Genomic DNA, 13,313 nt, shown 5'->3' with positions numbered 1-13,313 from the left:
TACCCTCATATCCAATGTCCAGTCAATTCTTATCAACCAGTGAGAATGTAAGAATGCACCTGGCTTTGCTACAGCAGGCTTGCTTTTGTTAGAATTTAGATGTTATTTGGAACCTAAGTCCTCTTATAAGGAATCCAGAGTATGGTATTCAACTGTCTCTGCCTTCTTCCTAAAGGCAAATTTAACTTCTTAATAGACTCTCAAGAAAACATACTGGCTTTCATATTTAGCACTTAATTGCTGATTAGCAGTCCTAGCTGCTCAGAGCAACAGTTAACACAAACTGAATTTAACTATGCTTAACTTATTTTATCCTAGGTGTTTCTTGAACAGCTGATGTATCGCACTATCTACTTCATTTTTGCTTCATTAGTACAATATCTTAGTTTAGGACCTGTGAATGCTTCGTAATTACACTGGTAACTTCTTTCAGGGCTCACTGTTCTTCCCCATAAGTTCATCATCGCCAGCAAGGTGGTGAGTTGCCAAGCTCTTAAATTCTACCTTAGCGTCCATTGCCGAACTTCTCCTTTTATGGACAATTTCAGGAAAGTGGACTTTAAGACTGAGATGAACTTGTAGGATGTTATTATGGAATACTATAAAAATAATACCTGTTGAAGTGAGAAAAACACCACTGAGAAAGAGGCGTTGAAATGATACATTCCTAAAACAAGATATTAGCTGATCTGTGGGAGATTTATGAAGACAGGATATCAACTGAGAATTTTTTTTCCAGCTGTGAAAAAGGAGTTATGGATATATAACCTCATTTGTTCGGTCAGAGGATGTGGGGTGTCCCTGGAATGAAGTGCAACCCTGAATGAAGCTGTCTTCATTTGCCACGATCATCTCCAAATTGTCTTTCAGCAGCATTTCCAGCAGCTAAGAAAAGAGTCCACATCTGAAAGAGCAGCTGGCCAGGGTACTACAATGTCAAAAATTCAATCTAGAAAACTAATTCTTTGTTATATTCGATGGTCATTCATCATATGAATATAAGATTTGTAAATGAATATCTTATTTCTCCTAGCTTTCCCTGAAAATAAGTTTTTCTAGATTTTACACTTACCACAACTTATTAAAGAAATTCCATAAATTCCTGTTTCCTTAATTCAACTATAAAAGCTTAAAAAAAGAGACTATTATTGCTATTTTCCTGTGCAAAATATATCATACTCTGAGAGACATTTGTCACTGAGGTAAGATTTGTAAGAATAATTATTTTCTTAATTTTATTTCTTTGATGTATTCATTAAAAATGTTCAACAATTCCCCTTTTGTTTCTTGTGTTGTACATTGTAGTTGAGAATTGAGATATTTATAAAATAGAAAACATACTTTACTTAGTTAAAAGTGGGGAAAGGAATATTTATCTGTGTATTCTTTTGAATATTTGTGAAATGTATATATTCAAATTTCTGCAACTTTTCATCTGTTATCTACAGATTTAGATGTCTCTGCAAAAAAGTCTTTCTCTTAGGAAACAAAGATTTTAACTCTTTGCAAGTGTTCTAGGAGAGTGCATTCTTATGCATATCTATGTGCTGTACTGAAAGCTAGCTAGACCTGCCCATAAAAGAAAATCATATTTTCCACTAAATATCTCAGAAAAATTTTTACAAAAACATTAGGATATGGATTCAGAGATATCTCTATGATGTTAACCTGTCATTATATGTTCAAAATGAAAATCAATGTTTGCAAAATTAGGTTTTCAGGGCAAAACGATTATTATATTGAATTTGGGTGAAAGAATGATCAAAATCAGAAAATGGATTTTTTCTGTTTTATTTCATGATAACAAAATTTATAAAATTGTTTCATTTTCTACAATTTCTGCTCTGCCCTTTTGATAAAAATCAAATAGTTATAAAATTATCTATCATTTGTCAATTTTATTATGATTTTTGAGCACATTTCATAACACATATCAATTCGCTATACACATAATACACGTCATCCATTAGAGCTGCAGAACATGACCTTACTCCTCCTTTTCAGTGCACAGCTCTTCTAAGGTTACTTTTTCTTCTGTGATTCCTTTCATTTGATTTTTTAAAAACTTACATTTTTTGCCTGTACTTTATGGTTTGCTTTTCTGAGTTTATTTACATTCTACATCTACACTGAGAATATCATTTTTGTGTGTGTGATTATGACTTATTTCATTTCATGTGGCAAATATGTGTACGTATATGCTCCACAGTTTTTGTACCTGTTCATCTGTTGAAAAACCCTTAGGTTTCTACCATATCTTGGCTGTTCTGAAAAATGGTGTAATGAACATAAGAGGGCAAATATCATTACGCAGTGAGTGATGTCACTGCCTTTGCTTCCAAGACAAGATGAGAGGTGCTGTGTCATATGGTAGTTTTACTTTCAATTTCACTAGGAAACCATAGCATTTTTTTCTAGTGGCTGTGTCACTCTATATTCACAGAAACAATGGATGAGAGTTTTTATTATTTATTTATTTATTTTACTTCACACCATTATGAAAACCTATGTATGCCTTTTTTTTTTTTTTTTCATTTTTTGCTTTTTGATTTTATCTCGTATCAGGAATTGAACTCATGACCTTGTGCTTGCCAGGCAGGCGCTGTGCCGCTGAGCTAAATCCCCAGCCCTATGTATGTCTTTTTGATAATGTTCTTGCTACTGGGTGTGAGATAATATCTCATGATAGTTCTAATTTTCTTTCTCCCAGTCACTGCTGAGGTTGAGCACATTTTCGTATAACTGTCGGTCATTTTTATTTTTTCTTCAGACCTTGTAATTTTCAAACTCCTTTTCCCAAAAGTGAGCCCTTTCCCAACTATACCCTGCTCCTAACCTGCCCTCTAACTTTTTTCTTGTTGTTTTCCAGTAGCCTTCCCTTGTTTTTCTGCTTCCTTTCTTTATTTACATTTTAAATCCTGCTGCAGCATATTATTTTCACTAGGTATGTTCAGTGTTATTTTATCTACTCTCTTTAACTGTTTTCTTATTTTGTTTACCTGTTCAGCTGTCTGAGTACCCTGCCTTATATATAAACCATGCTTCCCTGAATTTCTTTCAGAATAAAAAAGAGTTACTATATGAAATTGTTTTCTGTTTCATGGCATGAGATTTTCTTCCTTGCAAGCATTTCCTCCAGAGGAGAGACAAGGATCCACATTACATGTGCAGTCTCTGATTTGCAGTTATTGATTTCATTTCTAAGTACAATCTTCCTGCTGCTGTCTCCACTCAGCTGGCACCAAACTTTCACATGTGTGAATAGATTGAAATGAACAAAGTATGAACTTTCCAAAGAGCATAAAGAACTGTTAGGTCTGAAAATATTGTTTTTATAAACCCTCCAGTCCAAGTTTATCCTTTCACAAATGGATGAATTGAAGCTTATGAGAGAAAAAATTTGCTTGCAGTCAAACATATCCAATAGGTTTAAACAGATATGATCCTTCAAATGTTGGGACTGTGTGGCGTTTGTCATAGCACACTAAGCAGTGCGTGGTGGAAGTGCTTGTATTGCATATTCCTGATTTTCTGAGGCCATTTATGGACGAGGCTTATAACAGCCTCACATTTCAAAAGTTACTTGGTATTAGAAGATTGATAAGGAGCGGCTATAGAATTGTGAAAACGATTCTGGTACGTCTGTCTGTCCAAATTCAGTAACAAAATTTGTAAACATTTCCCATAGACAGTGTTCTATCATCTTGTATTATGTTTCTGGAGATTTTTTTCCTTAATATGACTATTCTTTCTTTGTATTTTAAATCCTGCTGTAGCATATTATTTTCATAAGATATGTTCATTATCATTGTATCTACGGTCTTTAAAAGTTTTTCTTATTTTGTCTGTTTAGCTGACTACCCTGTCTTGAATCTTCTTTCCCACATAAATCATGTTTTCCTGAATTTCTTTTAGAACTAAAAAGAGATACTATATAAAACTCTTCTCCATTTCATGTTGTGAGATTTTTTCTTAAGTAACTTTTTTCTTTGTCTTTAGAAGAACATTTCCCTCTAATTCAGATAAAATAATATTTTTAAATAAAATACACTCATACATTTATAAAAATAGTACAGCTTATTTTTAAAATATGGACTTATTTGTGATTGTTGGATATTTACTACATTCTGAAAATTAAATGTATAACTACTATTTTTCTTATAATGTTACTTTTGTATTTAGGATACATTATTAGGAATGTATTTATATCTGTATTTTTAAATAGTTTATTTAAATGTTTATGAATATAGAAAATCCAGATAACAAAGTATAGACATAATTGTTAAAAGAAGACACTTTCCAGAAAGACATAATTACTATTAAATGTTCAATTATGATATCAATTAAATATCAATTTAATAGTACATATTCAGACTAGCCATAAAATTTTCCAAGCTACTCTTTGGGGAATTAAACACAAAATTGCTGAAAGGTAAAGAAGTTTAAATGAGAACTATGATCTCATATGTCTATTTTGTACTTGAATTATTTTACGAAGTCACAAATAGAATAGACATTCAGTTTATTAATAAAATTTTATATTTTCAAAGCCACAAAATATGAAACAGACACAAAAATTCTTAAAATTTGGAACTTTTGATATCGAATTAAGTGTTTCAGCACATTTTATATATATATATTTACAGGAGAAAAAGATACTTGCAAGTAAACTCTAGCAAAATGAAAGCAGAATAGGTCCTCCAAACAACAAAAGTCAGTGAATAGAACAAGTTGTAAATAACATAAAAAGCAAAACTATTAAATATTGATTCAGGGCAATCCTAGTGTATTTTAAAGACTATAAATTTAACCTTTCTGTGAGTTCAGAAATACTCTTAAACATCTCTAAAATCATCTCAGCCATATATTATTTACCGAGCCTGAAACAAAATGACACATAGTTTAAGAATAAATCAATGGGCAAAGTTCACAGAGAAAGGAACTCAAAGCTGTCAAAATGAATTTTAGCCAGTGTATAATTTAAAAAATAATGCTCCTAAACTTTAAGGAAGAACTCTACATTTTATTGATAGATGATATTATGAATATTGCCATTTTTATGGCAAATGTAATTTTATGAGTGTTTAGAGAACATGTTTCAATGCTTTAAAATGTATGTTCCATTTATCATCTAAACAGCTTAAAAATTTAAATTAAGTACTACAAAAGTGTTTTTAAATGTGGGTAAATCATTTCATAAACACAATGAGAAAATATAGGAGTAAATAAAATAAGATAAGGAGAATGTAACTGATTCTAAAATGATTTTGTAATGTATAAACTTTGAAAAAACGACATTGTCATCGTGAACCCAAGGAGTTTTTATAAAATCTTATTGTCTTGTAACTTGGAAAGAAAAGTTCAGCCAATTCCAAAATATAGAATTTTAATGTTTTGTGAAAAATGTGTTATCTGAACGCTTTAAATGACAATATGAGAATACTGTTTGATTTAACAATGTATACATGCAGAGCTAAATAGATGTTACATTATAGGTCATTCCCTGAAAGGAAGCCTGGATCTTTTTCAAATATAAAAATTATTTTGTGCTTATGAGTAAAAGTACATTACATTCCTAGGTGAGAAAATCATAGTTTTTTTAAATTCCAAAATTAAATGTTTAATTAGATATTTGAAAGTTTCACACACATTGTCAATCATTGTACATTTTAAGATTGTTTTTTAATGGCAACACCCAACTCAAGGGAATGATTTCTATTTCAGCTATTTCAAGCTGTAATGACAGTGTGTAGAAAATGATTTGTTACTTTCATATGTAAATAGGCAAAGTGTATATACATACATATATATAATTTGTTTTTCTTGCTTAATTATATTGACTAGTAACTATTTTTTTCCTGTATATTCTTTCATTTTATCCTTGTTTTCTTTACAATATAATCATATATATGTATATATGAATTTTTCTTCTGTTGTTAGATTATCAGTGGAATTTTATCAAATTATTTTGTGTATACTCTGAAAGTGTCTTATAAATTTTCCCTTTCTTCTGTTATATTAAAAAGATAATTTCAAATCACAACTGCTTTGGTCATTGAGGAGCTAAAATTAACTCCACAGGTATGGGATATTTAAATTTGGATTATTCTGAAGGCAATTTTGTCCCTACACTGGATATTTTTTAATATTCTGCCTGATAAAGTTCTCTTCATTTACCTGTGGACTTCAGTCATATCAGACAGCTTGGACTAACTAATGCAGGTGGGACCTTGTGCGTGCAGTGCCAGTTTTACCTTCTGTAGAGGCTGGAGGTGGAGTAGAAAGGCTGAATTTGGAGGCTGAGTACTAAAGTCAAGCATAGGCACACCACGTGCCTGCACAACTAATGCCAGACTCATAGCGAACGCTGATGGCCCCATGAGTTTCCCTAGGGACAATAATCTATAGATGTTGTCACAGTTCGTCCCGGAAAGAGTAAGCGTTGCCTGTCGATCCCATGAGAAGAAGACCTCTGGAGCCTCCCAAATGGTGTCTTCTGGATTTTGTCTTACAACCTTGTTTCCTTTTTTAATTCAGTCAGTGTCTTTTGGAAGAAATACACTACAAAAGTAAGACTAACAGTTTTCCAAGTTCTGTGGGCCCCTCTAACAAGTCCTGCAGATGAGGCTGTTCTTGGGGACCTCTGACATGTTCATGATGCGTTATCCTTTTCACATATCAATGGTTGTGACTTGCTAATCTGATCTGATGTTTAGGAACTTTCACTTCTACCGTCATGGAAGCACTTGAGCTCTGATTTTACTTCTCTGTAGTGTCAATGCCAAGTTGTTATGTGATATGCATTTATGCATTATACACATTTTCTCTATGTTTTTTAAAGAATTTCTGTAATATGTGTATTTTTGCCTTAAATTTTGCTTCTAATTCATAAATTCTAGGTGGCATGGAATCTGGAATTGAATCTATTAAATGTATGAATGTATCGCTATGGATTATGTTTAGTAAATACAAGGATTTTCAAATTTCATATTTCTTCTTTTATTCGTTTGATTTGTGCTGTTTCATAAATTCATCCAAATTTTACTGATGCAAGTTATATCTTTGTAGGATCAAATAATGTTTATAAAACCTGAATAATATCTCTTTCATATTTCTGATATTGATTAATTATGCTTTTTAAAAATACTTACTCAGCCTTGACCTAATTTTGTCATTTTCGTAGATTTTCATGAGACCAAATTTTAACTTTATTCTCTCTGTTGTATATTTGTTATTTGCTGCATTGCCATGTTAATTAAACTTTGCTCATTTATGATCTTCATTTCTTTAAATAATGTTGCTATTTCTTTTTTAAATATAATTGTAGGCTTTAGATTTATTTGTGGCTAAAAATAAGGATATTTAATGGCAAAATTTTCTCTGTAGTTTTAAATTTATTTATTACATTTTTTATTGTTTTTATCACTACATGTTTGCAGTGCAGGCATTTCACAATCTTCTTGGAGAGCTGGGGCATGTACATGATACAGCTATCTTCTTTTAATTCCATTCTTCTTCCCTCCCTCCTCCCTTCTCTAATTCTCTTTCCCCTTTTTGCATACATGTTGATATTATTAAACTTAGTTCATATTTATGGCATATAATGTTTGCATTCATTAAAGTTGTTAGGATCCTGCAGATGGTTTATTTTATTATATTTATTTCTCTATTCCCTCCCTTTCATCCCTGCCTTGGACCCCTTCCTACTTGCAAGAGGTCATCTCCTTGCCTCCTTCTATCCATCTTTTATTATTCTCTTTGTACTTTGCCTTACTCAGATGAGAGAAAACATACAGTATGTCAGGTTGCCCCCAAAGTGTTTAAAAATTCATACTATGGCAATGCATGAATATTGGTGTTGATTAAAGCATGATTTATAATAACTTTTTTACTGAAAATGCAGGTACTCAGTGTAGCAATTAATAATATATTTAAAGTAAAATAATATATGTGATACAATTAATAATATATTTTACTTCAAATATAATTAAGTAGTATTATTTAGATTAGTATTGTTTAACTTTAAATTTCAATGAAGATTTTCTACATTTTTGCTTTTATTTCAAGCTGAATTCTGTCACAATCAGGGAAGGTGGTATTTATAGATTTAATTCTTTGTTATTGGTCAAAATTTGTCGTTTTGAATCGACACTGTGAAATGTGCGAATTATATTTATGGTGCAAAAAATCATGGAAATATTTCCTTTGAGTAGAATTCTCATTTATAAGTATTATTTTTCAAACATTTCCATTGAATTTTATCTTTAATTAGTATTAAAAATCAGCCCATTTGTTTTTCTTTCAGATTACATATACTGCTTGCTAATTATGGTCCATACTGTCTAGCTGTAATTGAACACATTTCTGTACAGAATTCCTTTTAATTATTCTCTTTGGATTTCTGGGAAAGACTATATGTTTTTAATGGTTATAAAATTTCTACATTATTAAAAATGTAAATAAGGTCTGGGGATATACCTCACTGGTACAAGTGCCTGCCTGGCAATTGCAAGGTCCTGAGTTCAATTCCTGATGCCAAAATAAACAAAATAAATAAAATAAAACAGGAAATATAAAATACTCCTTATTATCATTATTCTTTACCTCTAGTTTTCTGGTAAGAAACCTATATTTTATGTGCCTTTCCTCTTTCTCTCCTTCATGAAAGTCTGATATTTGGTCTGGTCTCCAGATTATTTTCCTATTATATAAATTTTTCTTTAATATTTTATTTGAGTTCTGCCCATTTTATTCTCAAATCTTCCAAAAAGCATTCAATTTCATGTTATGTAACTTGCTTATTTGTAACTATACTGTATGTATGATTAAATTTAATTGCATATTATTCTACAAGTGTTTACTTACCTTGTGTACAGTGTCTTTATAATTTCTTCTGCTTTCTAATATATTGTTTTAACTTGTTTCTTTAAGTATATCAAATATTTTGTGAAAATTTTCTCTTAGCTTTAATACCTGAATTTTATGATTCTTCTTCTGGTTATTGTTCATAGACATTCTGTTATTATTTTACTGTATTTGCAAAGTACAAACTATTTTTCTTGTATTTGCTTATAATTCTTATGCTCATTTACTCTGCCTATTGGCACATTCACAAAAAAAAATCCATTTTAAATTGCCTATATTTTTTTTTTCTGTGTGTGTGGGTGTGAATGTGTGTGAATTTTGATAAATGATTGAAATGCCAAACAGAATTTAAATTGTGGTTACAAATTACCACTGGTGATTTTATTTCCACTTCTGATGTACAATTATTTAGGAACATTCTTTCCATTTCCTTTTTCTATTGAATTCATTTTCCATTCAGGCATAGAATGAGAGTAACCCCTTTGGGGTTTATCAAAATTAAATTATAACTTTTGTAGATCATATTTTTGGCATTCCATATTTTACAATCTTTAAAACTATCAGAATATCTGAAATCTTAAGTGTAAAAATGTTTTAAGAAGTGTAAGATTATTGCTGAATTTGAAGTTCTCCCCGAGATTATTCACATTATGTTTTTTTATTTCATAGATTCATTATATTTATGACAGACATTTTAAATACATATTCACATACTCTTTGTTTCTAGTTTCATTTATTTTGATTTTAAATATTATCCTACACTCTTAATAAAATTAAGATCATGTAATGTTCAAAAGACATAATGTAACCTACTGGCAAACAAAATTTAAAAGGTAATAAACTAGCAACTTACTAGATGGCTGGATACTTAAGCAAATTCATTAGGCTTAGACTCAACACATACATTTATATATATGTATGTATATACATATACATATACATACATATATATATATATATATATATATATAAGATAGCACAGTAATCTTTACCCTGTAGAAACTGGAAAATAAGTCAAAATACAGCATTTTTTGAATTCATTGATATTGTGTAGATAATTCTTCCAGAATTATGGAAATTCACAGGAAGACTAAAATGAAGTCTTCCATTAGAGGAACTTCTAGATTCGTGGAAAAATGAATCAATAACAATATGACTTAAGGATATATGCAGGCCCTTAGGTAGTTTTCAAAGAAATGGAAGAGACAGAAATCAATATTCTGGCAGATTCTTCTCTTGAAGAAATATGATAGAATAGGTTATAGTAGCCTATTTCTTATTTTCTCATTTTTGACATTTTAGTGTTTGCTGAAGACAATACTAAACTTTTGTTTATATTCAGCTTTAGTTAAAGCAAAATTGATGTTTTGAAAGATTTACCTATCTCAAACTTATGCAACCAATAAATTTATAGAAAGGTAATGGTTCCATATGCTAATTTATTTAATACTTCATTGTTAAATAAAATTTCTTTTCCAAATGTGCTGCTATTTTCAAAGATCATTGTTTGTAATTTTATCATGTGACTTCAGCTTTCATTTTTAGTTAAAAAACACAGCATGTATGTATATAATATTTTTATTCCCAATGTAAATTTACACACATTGTACTGTTTTCATGTGACTTTAAAGATCACATTTGAAAGGATAATTCCAATTTTACTCACAAACATAGACAATATTTGGATAAAGTTGTGTATCTTCATGGGTTCATTTTCAGATATTAGTTAGTGAATACTTTGTAATTTTAATCAAATGTACTTCTGCTCATGACCAGTAAGTTTAATGAAAATATTTCATAATTCATTTGGTTTACTAACTCCTTTTAATTATACACTATTAGATATTTTTCAGAATTCTTTTATGCAAGAAAGATAACATCTGTAGTGTAACAGAATTTATGTTCTGCTGGTTGAAATGACCAATTAAGCATTAAAAGGATGTAACTACTATGCTTTGGTAGATATAAGGTAAGTGAAATGTGATTTGGAATATAAGCTATATAGCTTCCAAACATTTTGCAGGATGTTTTCACAGAGCAAACAAAATGTTCTTAGTGCTAAAGAGAAAAGAAATATAACCAGTTGAAAAGTAATGTTAGTAGGCTTGTTGAGTTATGAAAATTAAATAACACTGAAGAATGTATACTATATCGCATGAGCAATGAAAATATAAATATGAGGTGATTTTATTCTTGCCTGTAGTATACTATATTTTAGTTGAAATGAAATTATTAAATTTGCTTCTATTTTCTCTGCATTTTAGGAAGAATTTGTCAAAGAAAGAACATACTTCTTTTGATTTGTACCTGAAACATGTTTGGAAGAAAATCTTTTCATAACAGATGTACTATATAAAATATGACGATGCGGTGAAGTCACTCATATCCATCCTTTTATGACATGATTACCCAGTTAATTGTATGCATTCTAAACACATAAGGAAAAAAGAACAGATGGTAAAGGTTTAGCTTAAAAAGACAAATTCATGAAAATAACCTTATTTATCCTAGCTTGAATTTTCCTGCTCAAATTATATTGTTCAATGCATCAGAAAATACTGCTACTATCGAATAAAAGGGACATTCAAGGGCACAATACAGCAAAGTCACTGATTTGTACCAACAAATGTCACAGCAGTGCTATTGCTACTGAAAAATAAGCAAAAATATTTCTTAAATATCCATGGTAAGCAAATCTTTGCTGGAAGAAAGATAGTAAACTTGCTAATTAGTCAGCTTTTTGGGATTTTATAATCTTCTATAACTCATATATTATGGAAATAAATTATAAACTCAATGAGCTTTCACTACAAAGTTCCATATGCTTAGAACAAGCATTTATTCAACTTTATAATTAAGTAGGCATATTCCACAAAGCAAAAAGTTTTAAATTTAATAAAGAATAGTTGTATCCTTCCATGTGCTCATTCAGATACTAGGTCTGTGGATTCAGTTTTCCAATAACATCATCATTTTCCAGAGGTACAAAAAGTCAGACTTCTTGAGCTTATTCAATACACATGACTCTCCTAACAGTTTCTGTGAAATCTTTTAAAATATTTTAATCATACTTTGTAAATTTTAAGGTAGAAACTTTCAATAAATTACTATTTTTTTCTTAAGAAAATCCAAATCTACACAACTCTTTATATTTCTCAGTATCTGTCTTATTCTATAACTGCTCCTCGTATTTTAGGCTCAGTCCATTACTGGTATAAAATAAATTAAGTGAAAGGATTTTTGGAATCAGATTTAAACTTGCTAGCCTCATTTAGTTCATGAGTTAAATGGAATGATTAATGACTATCATATAGGAAAGTTATAGCAATGTAGCAAAAAAGTGTTTTCAATAGAACAATTTTAAAAGGTAGCCCTCTGATCAGGCGCCTTTAGCAGTGACAGTTTCAAGATTTTTGTAAATAGGTCTTATGATATATGGAACCAGAGGAAACTCAAAATTACAAAACAATCCCAGGGAGCAAATCAAAGCAGGAAGCACAGCAATCCCAGATTTGAAGTTATATTACAAAGCTACAGTGATAAAAGTGTCTGGAACAGGTGCCACAGTAGAAGCATAGGTGGATGAAATGTAATACAGGAAACAGAAACAACCCCAGGAATATTGATCTGTTTGATCTTTGACAAAGCGACCAAAAGCATACATTGGAAAGAAGACAGCTGGTTTAATAAATGGTGCTAAGAAAATTGTATATCTACTTGCCTAACTTGGTCTAGGCCCATATATCTCACCAAGCACTAAACTAAAATCAAAATGTATCAAGGGTCTAAATGTTAAAAGAGAAAAACATAATCTACCCAGAGATAAAATAGTCAACACTCTTAAAGACATAGTTGTAGGCAAACATCTTAGTAACAGAAACTGAATGGTACAAGAATTAGTACCAAAATTAACAGGTGGGATCATATCAAATTAAAAAGCTTCCTCACAACAAAGGATATAACCATGTGAAAAGACAACCTACAGAATAGGAAAAAAAATTTGCTAGCTATTCCCCAGACAGAGGACTAACATTTAGAATATATAAAGAACTCCAAAAAAAAAAAAAAAAAAACCCTATCAAATAAAAGACCCAATCAGAAAATTGGCAGCCAAAATGAAGAGATACTTCACAGATGAAGAAGGACATATGACAAATAATTACACACAAAATGTTCGACATCAGTAGTCATAAGAGAAATGCAAATTCAAACAACACAGATTCCATCATACCTTAGGAGGAACAGCAGTCATCAAGGAATCAGTAACGAAAGCTGGGAAGGCTACACAAGAAAACGAACACGGTTGGTGGGAATGTAAATAGTACAACCACTATGTAAATCAATATGGAGATTTCTTTAAAAAACAAACTAGAAATTCCTTTTGTCCTTGTAGGTCTCTTTCCAAAAGAATTAAAGTTAACACATCACAGTGGTGTGTGTATACCCAT

The sequence above is a fragment of the Chinchilla lanigera genome, unplaced genomic scaffold, assembly GCF_000276665.1.
Source record: "Chinchilla lanigera isolate Chin_1 unplaced genomic scaffold, ChiLan1.0 scaffold00018, whole genome shotgun sequence".
In the NCBI taxonomy this organism is placed as follows: Eukaryota; Metazoa; Chordata; class Mammalia; order Rodentia; family Chinchillidae; genus Chinchilla; species Chinchilla lanigera.
Note: the sequence above shows the minus strand (reverse complement) of the source record.